This window comes from Schistocerca americana, chromosome 5, assembly GCF_021461395.2.
Source record: "Schistocerca americana isolate TAMUIC-IGC-003095 chromosome 5, iqSchAmer2.1, whole genome shotgun sequence".
NCBI classification, from domain to species: domain Eukaryota; kingdom Metazoa; phylum Arthropoda; class Insecta; order Orthoptera; family Acrididae; genus Schistocerca; species Schistocerca americana.
In genome coordinates, this window is record NC_060123.1 from 430,143,985 (window position 1) to 430,152,909 (window position 8,925).

General features: G+C 40.7%; 1 pseudogene; it reads right to left on the bottom strand.

The window, feature by feature from the left end:
• Window positions 1-6,571: 6,571 nt before the first annotated feature.
• On the bottom strand, window positions 6,572-6,689 carry LOC124617437 (annotated as a pseudogene).
• Window positions 6,690-8,925: the final 2,236 nt, after the last annotated feature.

The window sequence follows — 8,925 nt, forward strand, 5'->3', positions numbered from 1 at the left end:
ACCTAAGGATATCACACACATCCATGCCCGAGGCAGGATTCGAACCTGCGATCGTAGCAGCCGCGTGGTTCCGAACTGAAGCGCCTAGAACCGCTCGACCACAACGGCCGGACCTCGGGTATGTGTGTGTGTGTGTGTGTGTGTGTGTGTGTGTGTGTGTGTGTGTGTTGTTCTTAGCATAAGTTAGTTTAAGTAGTGTGTAAGTCAAGGGACCGATGACCTCAGGAGTTTGGTCCCTTAGGAATTCACACACATTTGAACATTTTGAAGTTGTCATCAGGAGAAACAAAACTGGCGTTCTACGAATCAGAGCGTGGAATGTCATACCCCTTAATCGGGCAGCTACGTTAGAAAATTTGAAAAGGGGAGTGGTTAGGTTACAGTTAGTTATAGCAGGAATTAGTGAAGTTTGGTGGCAGGAGTAATAGGACTTCTGATCGTGTGAATACAGGGTTATAAACACTAAATCAAATAGGGGATTTCAGGAGTCCATTTAAGAATGAATAAGAAAATACGCTACTGTGAACAGCATAGCAAACCCTGTCAAGACAGGCAGGAAACCGACGCCACTGCAGTAATTCAAGTTTATGTGCCGACTAGCTCCGCATGCGATGAAGAGTTTGAAGAAATGTGTGACGAGATAAAAGAAATCACACATATAGTTAAAGGAGACGAAAATTTAATAGTGAAGAGGGACAGGAATTCGATAGTAGGAAAGCGAAGAGAAGAAAAACTTCTAGGTGAATATGGACCGAGGAAAAGGAATGAAAGAGGAAGAGTTTTGCACAGAGCATAATTTAATCATTGGTAACACTTGGTTTAAGAATCATGAAAGAAATATGTACATGTGGAAGAGACCTGGTGACAACGAAAGGTTTCAGACTTATTGTATAATGGTAAGATAGAGATTTCGGAACCAGATTAGGAACTGTAAGACATTTCCAGGGATAGATGTGGACTCTTGCTGCAAGAGAACAGATGCTTTTGAAATACGGTGCTACAGAAGGATGCTGAAGATTAAATGTGTATATCACGTAACTTACGGGGACATACTGAACAGAACTGGAAAGAAAAATTGTGGCGCAAACTGACTAGAAGACGGAATCCTTTGATAGGAAACATTACGAAACATCAAAGATTTACCAATATAGTACTGAAGGAAAGTTTGAGGGGTAAAAGTCGTGGAGGAAGACCAAGAGATGAATACAGTAACCAGATTCAGAAGGATGGAGGTTGCAGTAATTATTCGGAGATGAAGAGGCTTGCACAGGATAGAGTAGCATGGAGAGCTGCGTCTGGCCAGTCTTCGGAATGAAGAATACATCATCATTTCTGTTCGTCTCATTACGCATATCTTTCAGTTACCTCCTTCACTATACTGCTGCAATAGATCTTTCTACGTATGGTCCAAATTTCATCGATTTGTTCTACTTGGCAGTGACGCTTCATCCGAAACTGTTTGATTTGTGACTATATGCGCCGAAAACACCGTACCTGTACCTCTGACGAAAAACGATCAGAACCGCAGAATTTATTTTTTACCAGTACAAACGTTGTGTTCACACTTTTAAAATGCTGAGAAAAGCGTCAGAATTTCAAAAACATTTCCCAAAAAATCAGAGTACCCCAATCAGCGATAGCAATTTTTTATTTATCGTACACGACGCTTCAATAAACATCTGCAGTGCGAGAAAATTTGACAGTTACACGATTTTCAAATGTTGATGAATGCCACGGTGCCACTGGTACATACCGGTGGGTTTCCTGTGCACACTATGAGTGACACACCAATTTGTGAAAGGCAACGCACCGTCTGTATCCTACTGTGTTGTAAAGGTGATGCGGTCATGAATTCTGTTCACGCTCACACGGCGAGTTAAACGATGTGTCCTCGACCTAGCAATAACAGCAATTAGGTTTTGCTCGAGACACATCAAAGGTGAAGTCATAAAATTACTCTGTAAAAAGGTTTGCTACGGATGGAGCTAACGGACTGTCGACTGGATCGCCTTCCATCTGACTGAAACACTGAATGCGATGATATCAAGGTGTGCTGAAAACTAACACACAGGGTGTCCCACATAACAACTGTACGTCTCACGTGCCAGTTAAACATCTCTGGTCGAAGTGCTTGTGAAGTGGCAACACTGCCCGTAAAGTTTGGGTAGAATTCATCTCACGTTAGGTGAGGAGAAGCCTACGTCATAGTGACGTGACGCTACGCCATACTGACGTAAATAAACCTAAATCGTCTTCATGAGTACGTATATCGATCTTTGCAGTTGTACCACAGAGGTTACATGGTAACGTGAAAGCGTAAATACACGTGTAGAAACGAAGTTACAGAAGTTGTGCTGTATGTTCAGTCCAGTTCAGTAAGTTATTAAGCTGGAATCCCAACAATTTGGGATGTTATTGTGTGTTTCTTGAACATAATGAATGTCTGAACGAAGGAACCATAACGAAAGAAAAAAAGAGACGCTGGCAGTCATTTTTTTAAATCCGGTGAATCGTCCATAAATCATGTGGACAGAAACTCGAAGTAATTAATTATTAAGTTGTAATCCAAAGAATTTGGGATGTTATTTGGTATTTCATGAACATAACGAAAGTCAAACAAAGCTTGTAATCATTTCAAAAAAATCCCATGAATCGTGCATGATTGTGTCGACGGAAACGCGAAATAATTAATTATGAAGCTCTAGTCCCAAGAATGTCGGATGTTATTGTGTGTTTCATGAACATGACGGATATCTGAACGAAGGAACCATAGCCACAACGAAAGTAAAAAAAAGCGAGTAGTCATTTTTAAAAAAAAATCCAGTTAATTGTGCATAAATCATGTGGACAGAAACGTGAAATAGGGAGAAATTAAAATGTTTCGTATTTTTATAAAAGCCAATGAATTGTACATAATTCTTCTGGACAGAAACGTTAAACTGAGAAATTAATGTGGTTCCAAAGATAATTCCGAATGTTGCTGGAATTTTAATTTTGCCTTCATGTTGCAGATCAACTCAGAAAATTTTGCTCTTCAGAAATAAATTATTGCTGATGATTATAATGAATTATGTAACCTGTTTATAACAAACGTCATTATTTTTCTTTATATCCTGTATACTGTGAAAAAACAATGATATTTCGTCTACAATTGTTACATTTTAATATTTAAGGAGTATCAACTATAAAAAAATTAAATTTCCTAGTAGTTGCCAAATATGTTGAACACTGACTGTCACAATGGGTAACCTACTTGACAAAAAACCCTCAACAACCCACAGATTTTAGCAGCTCTAAGTGATGTTTCATATGCGATGATGGAATACTGTGTTTGTTTATTCTCTCAAAAAAATGGTTCAAATGGCTCTGAGCACTATGGGACTTAACAGCTATGGTCATCAGTCCCCTAGAACTTAGAACTACTTAAACCTAACTAACCTAAGGACATCACACAACACCCAGCCATCACGAGGCAGAGAAAATCCCTGACCCCGCCGGGAATCGAACCCGGGAACCCGGGCGTGGGAAGCGAGAACGCTACCGCACGACCACGAGATGCGGGCTTATTCTCTCAATAGACATGGTATAAATTTTGGGGGTGTTTACTATAGATATTTCCATATTGCCGAGAGTGTCATACAAAAAGTAGCTGAAAATGGCAATAGCACTCACTGCTTTCAGTTGCTTAAAATGCTGGTAAATGTGACTTGTATGTCACTGTTTTTTCACAATATACAACGTATGAAGGAAAATAATGACACGTGTTATAACAAGTCAGTACATTACAATCAACAGCTATAATTTATTTCTGAACAGCAAAAGTTTCTTTGCTGATCTATAGCATGAAGGCAAAATTAAAATTCTAGCAACATTTGGAATTATCTTTGGAACCACATTAATTTCTCAGTTTAATGTTTCTACCCAGAAGAATTATGTACAATCCATTGGCTTTTATAAAAACACGAAACACTCTAATTTCTCTCTGTTTCACGTTTCTATCCACATGATTTGTGCACAATTAATGGGATTTCTTTAAAAAAATGATTAGACGCTATTTTTGGCTTTCGTTATTGTTATGGTACCTTCGTTCAGACATTCATTACACTAAGAAACACACAATAACATCCAAAATTGTTGAGATTACATCTTAATAAATAATTTAACTGGGATGAGCATACCACACATTTAGCTTTCACGTTATCGGTGCAACTTCTGTAGTACAACTGCAAAGATCGATATACGTACTCATGAAGTTGGCTTAGGTTTATTTACTTCACGATGACGTAGCGTTACGTCACTATGACGTAGGGTTCCCCTCACCTGGCGTGAAATGTATGCTACCCGGAACGTTGGCTACACTACATTTTATCGGGAAGTCGAGGCGAGCTGCGTGTTCGTGAGTCCGTTGCTACGAGAAGCTCGTGTTATTGAGTTGTTAAAGAAATGGGCAATCTTGGATCAGAACAGCGAATTGATATTGTTGAATCTTACTTAAAGACGTCTCCATCGATGAATGTAAAGAAATATATGAAGCGATGGATCCTGATATAAAATGCCCCACGACCAGCACTATTCAAGATCTGCACAAGAAATGGAGGATTGTAGGATCCGTTCATAATGTACAGAGGAAAAGACGACCGACAATGAGAAACCCGGGAACTATAAATAGAATTCACGTGGACATTACGAGAAGTTCCCGCAAGTCGGTAAGGAGGTTACCACAGCAGATTGGTGTATCTCGTACATCGTGTCACCGTGTACCAAAGGTAATTAAAAGCCTCTCGTGTGTGTGTAGTGGAGAGTTGAAATTTGAGGATCAGGAAAAAAAAGAGTTCATTTTTGCAACTGGCTGTTGACATTAATCGATAACAGTCACTTGGACCCCTTGCTTTTCTTCATGTCAGGTGTGGCGTGGTTTCATTTTTCAGGGTATTTAAACTCCCAGAATTGCATATTTTGGATAAAGAACCTCTCTAGGTGTTTGGTGCGCATTGTCCAGCATGCGCATTACTAGACCCATATTTTTCAGTTAATTCTTAAACAGTGCTAGACATAAAGACATAAAGAAGCAGTTTGCAGTATTCCACCAAGATGGAACAACAGCTCACACACCCAGCCACAGCACCAACGTGTTCTCTGAAGACAGACTTGTCAGTAGAGACCTCTGGCCGCCAATGTCCCCGGACTCAACATCGTCTGATTTTTATTTATAGGGCAGAGTAAAGAGCGAAGTGTATGCTGACAGTCCTCCCACAATAGACAGTCTTAAATGGAACATTACTAGAGAAATTAACAGCATCGCGCCTATAGAATTACAGTGTGTTACTACTGGTAACGACAACACACGAAGCCAGCGATGCCTAAATGACCATGGGCATCACTTCCGGCCGCGCGGGATTAGCCGAGCGGTCTAGGGTGCTGCAGTCATGGGCTATGCGGCTGGTCCCGGCGGAGGTTCGAGTCCCCCCTCGGGCATGGGTGTGTGTGTTCGTCCTTAGGATAATTTAGCTTAGGGACCGATGACTTTAGCAGCAACATTTTTTGCATCACTTCCTGCATCTCTTGTAAACAAGAACAACTTGTTCTTTAACGTTACTATTATCTATTTTTTTTTAGTTAGTTCAGTGGTACTTGAATATCGGGCGAGAGGCGTGACAATTTTGTGTGGGACATCCTGTACTATAAAAGAACTGGGCGAGCATTCTATGTTGTCTTTGACACGTGTAAATAATGAGAGCACTGTATATCTTTCTTCAAGACGCAGATGCTTAATTTCGCTGATGACACCATCCTTATTCCTGATACGATGCATATGCAGAATAAGAAGACGTCCCAATGGCGTTCAAGATGGGTGTAAGGAGCACTTTTGTTTTGTGTATTCTGGGTAGCTCACAGAGCTGAAAGTAGCGCATGGGCCTGAGGGTAAGATTCTTAGAGACACCATCTCCCAGCGCTAACTAAAAGGTCTGACGTGTTCTTCATTATTCCTGAAGTGTGATTTTAACATGGAGAGGATTTTATTGATTTATATAGCAACGAGACCTTGTATTCAGCTTTTACTTTCTACCTGTTATGAAGTGTATACTACGAGTCTATCTCGCATGAATAACTCTGAGAAGTGCTTGTACGAATTCAATACTGGCATCCTTGTTGCTTCTGTGTATTGATACAGATAAGTACGAAAGGAACTTCTCAAACACCAGCAGTGAGCGAGGTTAACTTCCCAGTTCAACAGAAGGATCACTATTAAAATTACCACAATCGTTCACCCCATTACAAAACCACGGAGATGATTTAGGATTAACAAAGGTCATTGGAGTTGTGGCTAAAAGTCACAAACTGAGCAATACCTCTTATTATCCCCTTCCTCCAGCACAGGCCATGAAAGCCCAAAGGAACCGACTGGCCGCCATGTCATCCTCAGCCCACATACGTCACTGGATGCGGATACGGAGGGGCACGTGGTCAGCACACCGCTCTCCCGGCCTGTGTCAGATTCCGAGACCGGAGCCGCTAATTCTCAATCAAGTAGCTCCTCAGTTTGCTTCACAAGGGCTGAGTGCACCCCGCTTGCCAGCAGCGCTCGGGGTACCAGTTGGTCATCCATCCAAGTGCTAGCCTAGCCCGACAGTACTTAACTTTGGTGATCTGACGGGAACCGGTGTTACCACTGCGGCAAGGCCTTTGGCCTTATTATCTTCTTGGGAGCCAAATATCAAGCATGTGAATTTTTACCGCCACCACTACCACACTAGCACATATTGGCGCCGGCCGCAGTGACCGAGCCGTTCTAGGCGCTTCAGTCTGGAAGCGCGCGACCTCTACGGTCGCAGGTTCGAATCCTGCCTCGGGCATGGATGTGTGTGATGTCCTTAGGTTAGTTAGGTTTAAGTAGTTCTAAGTTCTAGGGGACTGATGACCTCAGATGTTAAGTCCCATAGTGCTCAGAGCCATTTGAACCATTTTTGAACACACACACGAATATATATATATAGTAACAAATACAAATTTTAAATAGCGTTTCGCTCCCTGTATTTTACCCCTGCCACCTTCAGAATTAGAAAGAGAGTATTCCATCAACGTTGTCAAAAGCTTCCTCAAAGTCTACAAATGCTTGAAACGTAAGTTTGCCTTTCCTTAATACATAAATTCTGAATGTGGCAGGGGTAAAATACAGGGAGCGAAACCAGATGGCAGTTATGAGACTCGAGGGACATGAAAGAGAAGCAGGGGGTGGGAAGGGAGTGAGACAGGGTTGTAGCCTCTCCCCGATGTTATTCTGTATATTGAGCATGCTTTAAAGGAAACAAAAGAACAATTCGGAGTAGGTATTAAAATCCACGGAGAAGAAATAAAATCTGTCAGAGATAGCAAAGGACTTGGAAGAGCAGTTGAACGGAATGAACAGTGCCTTGAAAGAAGGATATAAGATGAACAACAACAAAAGCAAAACGAGGATAATAGAATGTACTCGAATTTAGTCCGGTGATGCTGAGGGAATTAGATTAGGAAATGAGACACTTAAAGTAGAAAAAGGGTATTGCTGTTTGGGGAGCAAAATAGCTGATGATGGTCGAAGTAGAGAGGATATAATATGTAGACTGGCAATGGCAAGGAAAGCGTTTCAGAAGAAGAGAAATTTGTTAACATCGAGTATAGATTTAAGCGTCAGGAAGTCGTTTCTGAAAGTATTTGTATGGAGTGTAGCCATGTATGGAAGTGAAACATGGACGATAAACAGGTTGGACAAGAAGAGAATAGAAGCTTTCGAAATGTGGTGCTACAGAAGAATGCTGAAGATTAGATGGGTAGACAACATAACTAATGAGGAGGTATACAATAGAATTGGGGAGAAGAGGAGCTTGTGGCACAACTTGACTAGAAGAAGGGATCGGTTGGTAGGACATGTTCTGAGACATCGAGCGATCACCAATTTAGTATTGGAGGGCAGCGTGGAGGGTAATAATCGTAGAGGGAGACCAAGAGATGAATACACTAAGCAGATTCAGAAGGATGTAGGCTGCAGTAGGTAGTGGGAGATGAAGAAGCTTGCACAGGATAGAGTAGCATGGAGAGCTGCAGCAAACCAGTCTGAGGACTGAAGCCCGCAACAACAATATATATATATATATATATATATATATATATATATATATATATATATATACTTAGTTTATTGATATAAGTTTGACTTTAACTATTTCTTTTATCTAAGGTTAAGAGTTGTATTTATCTTTATAAAGCGAATCTCATCACTTGTTAGTTTATATTCTATTATTGTTTGAGAGTGCTGCCATGCATGTGATTTATGTTCACAATTGATTGCGAAACGCTCGAGTCTACCTTGGCGTTTGCAGCCGTGACTTCTGGGCCGCTACCTCGCTGTTCGGGTCCATTACACTATTTGCAGTTAGTTTCTCTTCGTTTTCAGCACAAGACGAGGATCTCCTAAAGCCACTAGGTTCAGCAACTTTTGTAATCAGAAGAATTGCTAATTTTGAGGATATAGAAATTAGCAAGCTAACGTACTTTCACTCTCTGATGTGATACGGAATAATATTTCGGGGTAACTCAACACTTAGGCAAAAAGTATTCACTGCTCATAGTCGCACATATTGTAGGCATCTCCTTAAAAGGTTAGGAATTCTTACAACAACCTCGCAGTACATTTACACAGTAATGAAATTTGTTCTCAACAACATGGACCAGTTTAAAAACAATAGCGAGATTCGTGATTATAATACCAGAAGAAAAAAAATTACTCTATCCTCTTCTTAACCTATCTTTGGCACAGAAAGGGGTAAAATATGGTGCTGTAAAAATTTTCGATAAATTACCAGATGAAGATGTTACTGCTGTCTGACAGACAGCAGTAACAGTTTTAAAAATAAGTTGAAATCATATCTAGATCTACATCTACATACA